Source organism: Mesoplodon bidens (assembly GCF_964165515.1).
Source record: "Mesoplodon bidens genome assembly, chromosome: 19".
NCBI lineage: Eukaryota > Metazoa > Chordata > Mammalia > Artiodactyla > Ziphiidae > Mesoplodon > Mesoplodon bidens.
Window position 1 is genome coordinate 22,795,686 of NC_138179.1, and position 12,890 is coordinate 22,808,575.

The following is a 12,890-nucleotide window of genomic DNA, read 5'->3' on the forward strand; positions in this document are numbered from 1 at the left end:
TATTTGTCCATTCATCAGTTGATGAACATTTGGATTGTTTCCACTTTGGGGCTACTGTGAATAATGCTACTATGAATATTTGTGTACAGGTTTCTGTGTGGACATATGTTTTCATTTCTCTTGAGTATATACCTGGAAGTTGAATTGCTGGATCCTACGGTAACTGTCTGTTTAACCTTTTGAGGAACTGCCAGACTTTTCCAATGGCTGCACCATTTTTTTCCATTCCCACCAGGAATGAATGAGGGTTCCAGTTTCTCCACATCCTTGCCCACACTTGTCATTATCTGTCTTTTCTTTTATAGCATTCTAGTTGGTGTGAAGTGGTAGTTCACTGTGGTAGGGCCGTTGCTTTTTAGACTCCCAGGTCGTTGAAGCTGGATGGGACCACAGCAATCATGTAGCCCAATTTCTTCATTTTACAGGTGACACAGTGAATGTGAAGAGAGAAGGGACTAACCCTAGGGCACAATTAGTAAAGAAGGCAGTAATACAGCCCATATATATTTTTTCTTTTAAGAAAGTAAACTAAAGCCAGCTGGACCCCCAAAGATGAAAGGCTCTGAATGATGTTATTCTCTAAAACCTAGGAGAAATTTCTGCAACTGTAAAAATCAGAAGATGACGAATCGGTTTCAGTTGTGTGAGAAATTAATCAAAATAAGCAACTCAGGAATGAGGAAGACGTTTACATAAAATAACGAAGACAGAAAACCTGAGTTAACTATTAATGCAGTTTGAAATCTCAACAAATGTCAAAAAATAATTTTTGAAAGAGAAGACACATGATGTAAAATTTTAATAATGGCCTGAAGCTAGAATCGCAGTTTATGCCTGTAAACGTGTGCCCTGCAGCGGCGGTGAGGTCGGCGGAGGGTCTCCAGGTGCCGGCCGCGCGCGTGAACTCGCCCCCCTGAGCTCGGAGGAGGCACCGGGAGAGAGGGTTACTCTCTGCGCGTCCCGGGCCGACCCCTGCTTCTCGCCTGCTGAAGGTGGAGTTCCTTCAACCTTCCCTCGGGTCCTCTTAAACTTTTGTTTCAGGAGTGTGAATATCACATTTCCCTAGTTTTAAGTGGCGACAGTTCTCTATTTTATCGCTTCAGTCATTTCAGCGGTGACTGGGGGAGGCGTGTCACTCGCCATCTTGGATCAAGGGCGAGAGGACCAGTTTCGCGCGGACTTAAGGCGCGTCCTGGCGTGATGACAGTGGGGACCGAATCGGAAGTCCTCGGACAAGACTTCTCAGTCCTCGCCTCTCCCTCCCCCACCCTCAGCATCCGGCCAAAGAGAGATTCCTCCATCCACCAAAGCTGGAGTGGGTAGGATGGGTGCCTTCCTCTTGAGCATCCTTGGGTCCCAAATCACACCCATCCTGTTCTCCGCTGGAGCGGGCGCGGCGGGGCGCCGAGTGGGAACGAGCGGCTGGGCTCTGCCCGGGGCGGGGTGGGGAGCAGGGAGCCGCGAGGGCCCGGCCGGCTTGACACCACCTGGCGGAGTCTCGGGGAGGAGTCTTAAAGGCGCGCGCTCTCCGCGCCCAGCGCACTCCAGCTGGAGCCGCCGAGAGCTCGCCTCCCTCTCCCGCCCGGCGCCTCGGGAGGTAAGTGCGGTCCGCCGAGCCGGAGTCGGGGCCCGGTGGGGTGGCCCGGGCCTCCGCGCTCGGGAAGCTTCGGCCGGGGCCACGGTGGCCGGGCGGCACCCAAGTTGTTTGAAGGCCTCGGAGGGCAGCTGGAGCGGCGAGCGCCTGGTAGGGGACGGAGGGGCGGCCGCGGGCCGGGGACGTCTGGGGGTGGCCGTCCCTGGCGATGATGCCGGGGAGTTACCGGCGCGCGGCGCACGTCCCAGCCTCGGCCCCGCGCCCCGCTCACTTGGCGCGCTCCGGCCGCGCCCCCGGCGAGCCCAGCCCGCTGGAGCCGCCACCCCCGCTCCGCGCCTTGCCGCACGCCCGGGGCCCCGGCAGCCCGCTCGCCCCGCGGTCGCGCCCGGTCACGCCGGCAGGTCGCGCTCGGCGGCCGGCCAAGCCCTCCCCGGCCCCGCCGCGCCCGCGCCCGCGCCCCGGGCCACCCCGCCCGGCCTCTCGGCGCTGCGCCCGTCGCCTTCCCCAGCTCCAGTCGCTCGCTATTTTCACACCTCCCGGTGCCCCGGCCCCGAAGCCTGATTCAGTGCTTAGTAATTAATTTGGCGTTTCAGAATGGTCAGCGGGCTGGATAATGGGCGCATTCATCCCCCGGGCTAATCTGAACAGAGGTGGGAAGAAAGGCTTTCACAGACAGAAAATGCCATTCGCTGAGCGCTCAAAGGGGCTGTCACTCCCTGAATAAATCGCCGCCGCGCCCGCCGGCTCCTCTGGCCATTTCCATACAGCCCGGCCCGCGCCGCGGACCCGCCGGCCTCGGCCTCGGCTCCCGGGAATCACTCACTCGACTGCCTTCGACGGGAAAGTCGAGCGAGAGCGAGACCCAGGCGGGGCCCTAGGGGAAACGGGGAAGCAGGGGGTTCGGGTTAAGGCCGCAGGGGACAAAGAGCTTGATTAGAAAATCAAATGCTACACTAGAAGGAGGCGCAGCTAATCCGAGGCGCGGACGTTGGAGCTGAGCTGGGAGAGCGTCCGTCCCAAGCCCCGAGGTTCGCAAAAGAGGACCCGCGGCCCAGAGCCGTCCGCGGCTGCCTGACGTCACACAGCAAGCTTCTGGATCCCAAATTGCAAATGGAATCCAGTGCACAAGCCGAGGTCGTAGAGACAGGGCCCGCTGGTGCAGTCCTGACCCTCACCAGACGTTTGATTCCGGGTTCCCCGCGACAACAGCTCTTCGCCTGCGGGGCTGGGGACGTGACACCGTGCCCTCCGCCGCCTCCAGCTTGCCACTCCTAATGGGACCCTAGGGTCTGCCCCGGAGCATCAGCTGAGCGGGTGACGGCGGCTTTATCCTCTGACCTCGAGTCGCCCCGGCGAATGTTGAGCACAAACGTCTGCTGGCTCTGAAAACTGGGGCCTCCCCCTGGCGGCGCCCCTTTCCCTCCGGCGAAGGAGGATCGTGCGCTGCAGACGCAGCCCTAACCGCGACGACGGCGCCCCGACGGCGCCCCCAGCCCGGCTGCGGAGCCTCGGGGTGGGCAGGGTGGACTTGGCTCTCTCCAGGGTGAAGCTCCTGGCGCTTGATTTTCCTGCGGTGGGGGGGGCTCACCGCGCGTCCAGCTCACGGGGCCGATTTGGCCCTGGGCCCTTCCGCCTAGTGGGACCTTGCCGTCGGGGGAAGAGAAGGAGCTCTGGCCCTAAGGTCCAACCTTAGCGGGGTTGAGAGGCTGGAACAACAAGGGAAGTAGCTGGCGGGAAGAGACGTTTCTGGAATGGACAGATGGGTGTCAGGGATCGAATCCCGGCCACTCACCAACTTCTGAGCAGTCCCTCCTCCCTTCTGAGTCTCAGTTTCCTTGTCTGCAAAGCAAGGATGAAATGAGATCACACTTGGCTCCAAGTGTAGGGCCCTCGGTGGAAGGATTCCACACACCACTCACAGCCCACCAGCAGCACGCTCCCCGGGCACCTCCCCAAGTATTCACCAACACCTCTCCTCGGAGTTTAAGGACTCCCTCGATTTTTTCTCAGGCTGCTCTCACCTATGCTGCTTCTGGGTTCTGGTAGCCAACTCTCCTTGAAACCACACATTCTAAGAGCTGGAAGGGGCCTTTCAAAGATTCTCGGGCCATTGTACAGATGGGGATACTGAGACCCAAAGTGGCTGGCAGGTGTCATCCAGCTAGTCAGTCAGAGGACTTGAACTGGTGAAGATTTTCATGCAGAGAAGTGAATCTCAAACCCTGAGCATCAGCTCCCCCATTCCCACCCCCAAGCTTCTGTAGGCCATGGGGAGGGGCCCAGAAATCTACATTTTCCACAAGCTTCCCAAAGCCTTTCCACGCTGGTGGGACAGAAACTATATTTAGGGAAATCCAGCCCAAACTGGGCTCTTTCCTCAGCAGCCCTTTCCCTCCCAGGACCGCAGCCCCACCCCCCCTGCTTTCTGTGGCTCATATTTGATGGGCAGAACAGCCCTTACTGTCTCCCACCCCCACTGGAGGCCAGTGGTGGGTGTGGTGTACCTCTAGGAGATGCCTCGGGATCCCCTGAATGTGCAGCCTAGGCGGCGTCAGCTGCAGGGAAGCTGAGGACCCCGCCAGACGAGGAATGGTCCAAGTGGGCTGGGGGCTGACTGGGTGTTGGACCCCCAATCCTAGGGGCTCCTCTAGCCAACGCGCTTTCACAGCTGGACCCAACTCTGTGCACGGCAGGCCCCACACAGACAGTACCAATGTGCCCAGAGGCACCCCCTTAGCCAGGCAAACCCGGCCCACGCCAGGGCCAGAGCAGCCCGTCCTGAGCCGTCTGCAGCTGTGCCAGCAACAACCCAGGTGCAAGCCGTAGCCCAGAACAGCCGACACCTGCCCTTCACCAGGCTGGGGCTCAGAGGAGAGAAGGTGTGAAGGGGCGCAGGGGGAAGGCCTGGAAGAGTGGAAGAAAGTGGGGGGGGCGGGGGAGAAGCTGTTAGGAACAGAGGGGGGCCGGGGAGGGGACGGGTCCCTATTTATGTAAGCCGTTTGTAGCTGCGGATTGTAAAACTGGTCAGGATTCTCTGGAGTAATTCATAGTGTTTGGACAAGACAAACATTGTTCTGCTTTAAACAAACCTCCAGAAAGGTCAGGCTGGTTCATCCCTGTGCTGCGAGTTGCTGAGACTATCCAGATGATGAGAAAATCAGATCCTAGCCGAGGGGGCCCAGGCAGAAGGCAGCCGCCTCCTGAGCCCTTTGGATCCAGGGTGAGGGCACCCAGCCCAGGGAGGGTCCTTGGCTCCGGCTGCAGAGGCCTGGCTCCCACTCTGCAGCCAGGAGACGTGGGGTGTGTGTGTGTGTGTGTTGTGTGTGTGTGTGTGTGTGTGTGTCACAGGTTAGGGTATGTCGACGATGCCAGGATCATCTGAGTTCTTGAGCAAGCCCAATGTGACCTGCAGCGTGAATCTTCTTCATGTGGGTGGAGAGTTACTGGGAATCAAAGGCTCATGGAGAGAGAATTCGATCCTCTGACACCAAGAAGTCTCCGCTCCTTCCCCAGGGACGCCCTGTGTGGGCCCCTCGGTGTTCATTTAGCAAACATTTCTTGAGTGTCCACTATGTACCAAGCTCTGTGCTAGGTGTTGGGCAAATAGTAGTGAGCAAGAAAGATGTTACCCCCAGTCGTGGAGCCTACAGTCTGCCTTTCCCTCCCTCCCCCATCTTCCCCAAGAAGAGAAACTTCTCACAATTTCCCTTCTAGCCTCTCCACCACCACCATTGCCTCAACAAGCTCCCTGGCTGAGACCCAGCAGACCAGTTCCCAGGCCAGGCCTGGCAGCGAGCAGAGCGTTCTGTAAATGGGAGCTGCCATCCTGATCGTGATTACGACTGTGGTCGTGACGATGGCTGTGGTTGTGATTATGGCTGTGACTGTGATTATGGTTGTGATTACGACTGTGGTTGCTGTTATGAGACTCCACTCTTGAGGGATCTACCTTGACCCCAAGCTGAAGTGGATACTTTTTATTGATACTTATTATTCATGCTTGTTGACTTATTATGACTATTAATTGGTAATTAGGAAAGGATTATTGATGTGCATTAACACCAAAGTCCAGTCTTTCTGTAGTGCTAGTTGTTACCGTCCTGTACATGAGCTTCTGTTGCCGGGGGCAGTTTGTCATCCTCTCAAGAGGGTAGCATCCCTGTCGTAACCATGGTGATGGTGGAGGCACTGGGTTAACTGGTTCCACAGGACTTTATGAAAATTATACTTGTCTAGGGCTTTGGACACTTCAGGGTCTTTTGTATATGCTTTGATATCTATGGAAGAGATGGAAGGAAGGAAGGAAGGAAAGAAGGAAGGAAAGAAAGGGACAAATAATTTTACCATCCACATTTTTCAGAAGAGGAAGTCAAAGCTCAGAGGGGTGAAATGACTTGCCCACTGTCAGTTCAGGCTGCTATAAACAGAACAACATAGACTGGGTGGCTAGAGCAACAGATGTTCATTTCTCCCAGTTCTGGAGGCTGGGAAGTCCAAGATCAAGGTGCCGGCCAATTTGGTTACTGGTGAGGCCTCTCTTCTTGGTTTGCAGATGGCTGCCTTCTTGCTGTGTCCTCACATGGGGGAGAAACAGGTCATGTTTCTCATGTCTCTTTAAAAAAATTTTTGTAATTAAATTAAATTTAAAAAATTTAGATATAATTGACATGTCACATTATATTAGTTTCGTGCCTCTTTTATAAGGACACTAATCCTATCATGAGAGCCCCATCTTCATGACCTAATTACCTCCCAAAGGCCCCACCTCCAAATACTATCACATTCGGGATTAGGGCTTCAAATGAATTTGGGGGGAGGGACACAACCATTCAGTCCCTAGCAACCACTGTCACAGAGCTGTGAAGGTCAGGAAGTGTGTATGCTTGGAGCACAATCCAAGCCTGCACCACCCTACCGCCTACCCATGCAGCTCCTGGCAAACAGGTCTAGGGACCTGGGATCCCTGGGAGGCCTCATAAGCCAGGTGCTCAGCCAGAGGCAAGGAGGTAGCTCCCTAGGCTAGGTCGTGTCCATCCAGCCTTGTGCCTAGTTTCTGGCATCGTTCTGGGGGCTAGCATGGTGGTACTCCCTGCCTGATGGTAGCATCGGTGGAGGAGAAGTCGCCTCCTTCCCTGCCACTCCTACTTTCCTGTAATACCTTATTTTAGTTCAATAATCCATGCACTTACTCAATCTGTTTGGAATCAATAGTCCATGTCTGTTTTCATCCCGCACCGCCTCTTGGAATTAGTCCCCTAGGTTTTCTCCCTGTGTGACGTGTAGACCAGTAATACCTCATTTTACTGACATGTGGGGAAAACAAGGTGTTCCACGTAATTGACTTTTGCAGATAACAGAAGCTTACTCCTTGAAGCATAGAAACTTTTTTTGGTAATCATTTCCCCCTCCAAAATGATGAATTTTTTTTCACTTCCCTGGTGGTCCAGTGGTTAAGACTCTGTGCATCCAATGCAGGGGGCGCCAGTTCCATCCCTGACTGGGGAACTAATATCCCATGTGCGCAGAACAGCCAAAAACCAAACAAAACAAAATCATGATTTTTTTCCCACCTAATTTAGCAGAACTGAATTTAGCAGGTGTTCCCTAGGTGTGGTTGAAGGGGTGACCCACGATCCATTCTGAGGAGTCATTCAGAAGACGTCTTTTGGAGTATCGGCTCCTGGGCAATTCCCTCAGCCTCCCTGCCTCAGTCTCCTTACTTGTAAACAGGGGAGCACTGGATGGATGCTCTCTACGAGCTGCTCCCACACTTTCCTAACTCCACTGGGCTCTCAGACAGTAATGCCCTTGGTAAGTTGGGTGGTTACAAGACCTGCCCTGACCCCTGGGTGGTGGCTGGGATGAATTCTACTGTCAGCTGTCACTTCTCAGTGTGTCAGTGTCCCCCAGTCACCCATTCCCCTAGGATCCTGGTCTGTGGCTCTCTTGTGACCCTGGAAGAACAGAAGATGCCTGACGTCATAAACACTTCTAAGTGAAGAACTCTGGCTTCCCTCCAGACTGAAATCCCCGGATATCATGGCAACTCCTCTCTCAAAGGCCCGGGAGACTATTAACTTGCTTCTGGACTGCATTCTGAATTGTAAAGGGATGCTGCAACCCTGGCCTCCAGAAAGGGGGGTTTATGCTACCTTAATACAAACGGCAAGCACCTGGCAAGCTTATGTTGGAGGCACTGAACTCAGCCTTGCAGGCGGTAAAGAACAGGGCGATGTGGTCACACAGCCCATGGGAAGAAGACCCAAAGGAAGACTTCAGGAATGTTTCAAAACCACACTGTTAGCGCTCCCTCTTTTTGTTCCTTTCATTTAACCCAAGCTCGCCTTTTAAGGTTTGCAAGAGACCCGCTGAATCCTGGCATTCCTAGGATTTAGTGGCGTATTAGTTCCTATGGCCACTGTACCAAATTCCCACGAACTTTGGTGGCTTAAAACAACAGAAATTTATTCTCTCACAGTTCTGGAGGCCGGAAATTTGAAATCAGTATCACTGGATTAAAATCAAGGGCTGTGGTTTCTCCAGAGGCTCTGGAGGAGAATCAGTTCCTTGCTTCTTTCAGCTCCTGGTAGCTGCCAATATTCCTTGGCTTGTGGCCACATCACTCTAATTTCTGCCTCTGTCTTCACATGGCCTTCCCTCTTCTACTGTTTCGGATCTCCCGTTCCCTCCCTCTTATAAGGACGTGTGATGGCATTTAGGGCCCATCCAGAAAATCCACCGTGATCTTCCCATGTCAAGATCCTTACCTTAATCACATCTGCAAAGACCCCTTTTTGCCACATAAGGTAACACTCAAATGTTCCAGGAATTAAGAGATAGATATCTTGGGGGGTGGGGAACATTTTTCAGCCTACTGCGGTTGGTCACATCAATTGTCCATAATTTTGTGCTTTGATTACTTTTAATGAATCTGTAGTGCACTCCTGTTCTGTGCCAGGCAGTCTGTTAAACACTGGGGATTCAAAGGGAAAAGACACAGTTCCTGTCTCAAGAAGCTCACGGATTCTTCAGGGAAACAATATGATATTAAGAGCCATAGGAAAAGCCTCCAAGGCCTTGGAGGTACCCAGAATTCATCATTAAGGGTTCAGATTCCTTATCAAAGTCTACAAGGCTCTGCATACTCTGGCCTGTATGGACCTCTCTGACCTTACCTCCCACCACTCCCCATCTCACTCACCAAGCCCCCACCAAACTGACCTTCCTCCCGTTCCTTACACAAGTCAAGCTCTGCCTCAGGACCTTTGCACTTGCTGTTTCCGTTCCCTGGAACGCATGGTCCCCCTGTCCCCCCACCATATCCCCAAAACTCCCTTCATCAGTTAACTCAGCTCTACTGGATCCTTCTCAGAGAGCCCCCCACCCCCAAGAACCTTGTCTAAAATCCACCTCCTCTCCTGGCACTCTGCCACCTCCTTTGCTTTATTTGTGTTCCTAGCTCTTATCACCACCTCCACAAGCATTTTGAGATGTGATGACCAGAACTCCCCAGAAGATCCTAAACCCAAATGCATCCTGTCCGTATTGCCCGTTGTCTTACTTTTTGGGCCTTAGTAAGACATTGAGCTAAATTTCAAGTGGATCAGGATGGGGCTGGGGTAGGGCTTCTTCTAGGAGGAATTTGTAAATGAAAGGAGCCATTTTTCATCTGTCACAATGACATGTGTGTGTGTGGGGGGGGGTGGAATGTGACCGAGTGGCATTTAGTGGACAGGAGTCAGGGATGCTGAATGACTATTCTGCCCCAAATGCCAACAGCACCTCTGCGGAGAAACTGTCTTAAGGAAAGAGTTTGTATTTAGTCCTAAAATAGTATTTCTCAATTGCACTTGATAACCTTTCACCGTAGAAGAGTATTTCAAATTATTTCTCCCCCAAGACATCACCTTCTGCTAAACCTGTCTGTGTCCCACGAACCACCTGCACAACTTTTAGAGATCCTGCAATTCACCGTCTTCCTCCTGATGTCACTCCAGGCCCACCTCTACATTTGCTGGTTTCACTGAGGGGACACCCTCCTTCAGATTTTGTGTAAATGTTCAGTGAGCCAAGCCCCAACTCTGGGCTCAGAGGTCCCCCACAATTTTCCCCACCCAGAGAATCATCCTTTTATTTGCACCCTTTGTTTCCTTCCTCCAAGGCCAGTCTTCCACCCATGACAAAGCTTCCCCAGACGGTGACCCATTTTCTTTATTGTAATAGTGTTCAGGGTAGGACCTTGTCAAAAGCTTTGTGCAAATGAAAATAAATTACATCTGCTGGTTCCCCTTATCCACAGGCATTTTTCACCCCTTCAAAGAGCTCTGGTAGATTAAAGGATTTGGCGGATTTGGGGTTTGTATGGGTTTCTCTGCCCAACTCTGGAATCCTCAGCCAAGAAGCCGGCAGTAGGGGAGGGCCTGAGCGAAGATGCAGTTAAACAGCACTGACGCAATGGACAAACCCCCCAGGAAACCTACATACTATACCCGCTTGCTCTTACATGCTCTAAAACCCTTTCCAGAACAGTCGCATCTCCTGACATTCCTATCGAGGAACCTGGGATCCCTTGAGCAATCTCCATGAGGCTGATCAGGGGAGCTGGGCTCTCAAAGCCTCGAAATGAGAGGAGGCCCCTAAACTCTTCCGGGGTGAGTGATCTGAGGATTATGAGTAGTAAAAAACCAAAAAAATCCCAAACACCCTCAACCATCATATATTGAGCATCTACTCTGCCAGCTTCTTTCTTTTTACAGGTGCATCTTTCTAATCACCCTGTCAAGCCTATAAGGTAAGTGTGATGACCCCCATTTCACCGTGAGAAAACTGATGGGTTTCCTCCTCGATGGCTGAAGCAACTTGCTCAGGGTCACACAATTAAGTTGTGAATTGGAATCAAGGTTTGTCGAAGTCAAGTTCTTTCTGTTTCCGAAAGTAACACAATCAATCCAGACTCCATTGAACCTTCTGGGGAGGCCAGGTGCCTGCATCAATTTCCTCTGCTGCTACAATTTCCAGTCTATGTTGGAAGTCCTGGGAACCACTTCATTTAATGTGTGCTCTCTTAACTGGACCAGGTGTGCTCGGAAGCACAGTCAAGCCAGGTCACAGCTCATACTTCTGGTAGACCTGGATCCCCTCTCCTGTCTAGAGATGGCTGAGACCCATTTGTATCAGATAATGTCAACCAAGCCCGCCTTGCCCCCAGGTGCTGACTAAGAGCTCCAAATGCTGGAACCAGACCATTTCAGTTCAAATCCCTGCTCTTCTATTCATCAGTGATATGAGCTTCAGCAAATTACTTTCCTGAGTCTCAGTTTCCTCCTCTGTAAAATGGAGCTAATAATATCCCTATCTTATAAGGTTCTTACAAGGATTATGAGTTCATGACTGACAAAGTGCTCAGAAGAGGGCTTGGCACACAGCAAGCCTTATATAAATATTTGACTTCAGAAGTAAAACCCTCACGCAGTGGTTGAGAGTCCGCCTGCCGGTGCAGGGGACACAGGTTCGTGCCCCGGTCCGGGAAGATCCCACATGTCGCGGAGCGGCTGGGCCCATGAGCCATGGCCGCTGAGCCTGTGCGTCCGGAGCCTGTGCTCCGCAACGGGAGAGGCCACAGCAGTGAGAGGCCCACGTACCGCAAAAGAAAAAAAAAAAAGTAAAACCCTCAGTCATGCCCAAGGTGAAGGTCCCTCAGGTCATCTCATTTCTCCAAAGCCCGGACTCTCTTCCTGTCCTCCTTCCTTGCAAACCATTAGCCTGTGCCATCTGGTGCCCGCCCCCCCCCATTATGGGATGTTCCCTCCCCTGCATCCTCACCCTGTTCACTGGTTGTCCCCAATCCCCAAGCCGCCTTCATGCTTACCCCCAAGCCTGGCCCTCCCCTGAGGCCCCACTCACGCTGTTCAGTGGGGCTGTTCTTCACCCACACCACACACACCCAGTGCCCAGGCAGGGGGAGCTGTTTTCCTCTTCAATCCCCATTATTCTTTCCATCTTCATGAAAACGATGGCAACCCCTGCTCCTTTAAGGCCAGAACCACACAGTTGTTCCCCCATCCACATCTCATCCATGCCATCTCCTCCCCATCGAGGTCACTCTTCTCTTTCTTTGAAGAGGTTGATGCCGAAAGCTCGGCCTCTGTGCACTGGTGCCGAATCGAATCTCAGAGACAGAGTTCTGGGTGAAGTAGAAAAGAATAGCTTTATTGCTTTGCCAGGCAAAGGGGGACATAGCGGGTTCGTGCCCTTCAAGAACTGTGTGTCCCAACCGGGGGAATATGGTGAGGACTTTTACAGCAATGGTTCAAGGGTGGGGTTACTGATAAGGATCAGGCTCTGTGCAGGGCCTGTATTCCTTTAATCTGGCCTCAGGTAATCTGATCTCTGAAGAATGCTTCATCAAGTAGTTAGCGTCTTCCATTTGTTGGGGGTTTAGTTCTGCAAAAGAGCGAAGATATTGTTATGTGTATCCCTTGAGGCGAAACCAGGAACCTGTCCCAAGGCTGCACTATTTTTTCTTGACTGCTACCCCTTGTCTCTGCATCCCCTCCCTTCCCTGATTAGCAACTGTTTGAACCTGCCCTTTGGAACTCAGAGGTTGTGGAGGCCGAAGAGAAAGGCTCTCGTGCCCAGGAGCCCCACAGGGTGCTGCTCGGTTTCAAGATCAGCATCTGGGTCAGCAAGCCCAGATGCTGGTCCTGAGGATCTTTTATCCCTGGTGGGCAGGCCATCTGGTCAACCTCCCCATCTTCAGACACCTCCCCCTCTGCTTCCCAGCAGAAACCCTCCTCTTGCTCTTGGCGGGTCTTGTCATCACCCACAGTTCAGCTTTGTTCCACCTCTGGAATCCTCGGTGCAGGCATCCAGTTTGGGACCATGGTCTCCTCAGTTATTCCCACCTCATCACTTCTATCTTTCTGACCCTCTAGACCAGCTCTGTCTAACAGAACTTTCTGTGATGATGGGAAATGATCTTTTTTTTTAATTAAAAAAATTTTTTTTGTCCACACAGAACATGGGATCTTAGTTCCCTGACCAGGGATTGAACCTGTGCCCCCTGCATTGGAAGCACGGAGTCTTAACCTCTGGACCACCAGGGACATCCCAATGGAAAAGTTCTTTACTGGCGCTGTCCAAGTCAGGGGCAAGGGAGGAACTTAGCTTTACATTTTATTGAATTTTTACTCATTCAAGCTGAAATGGAACATGTGACATGTGGTTATTGGCTACTGTCTTGAACAGCGTGGGCTCTGGCCCCCGGCCTCTCTGTTTCTTCTCCCCTCAGTGGCCT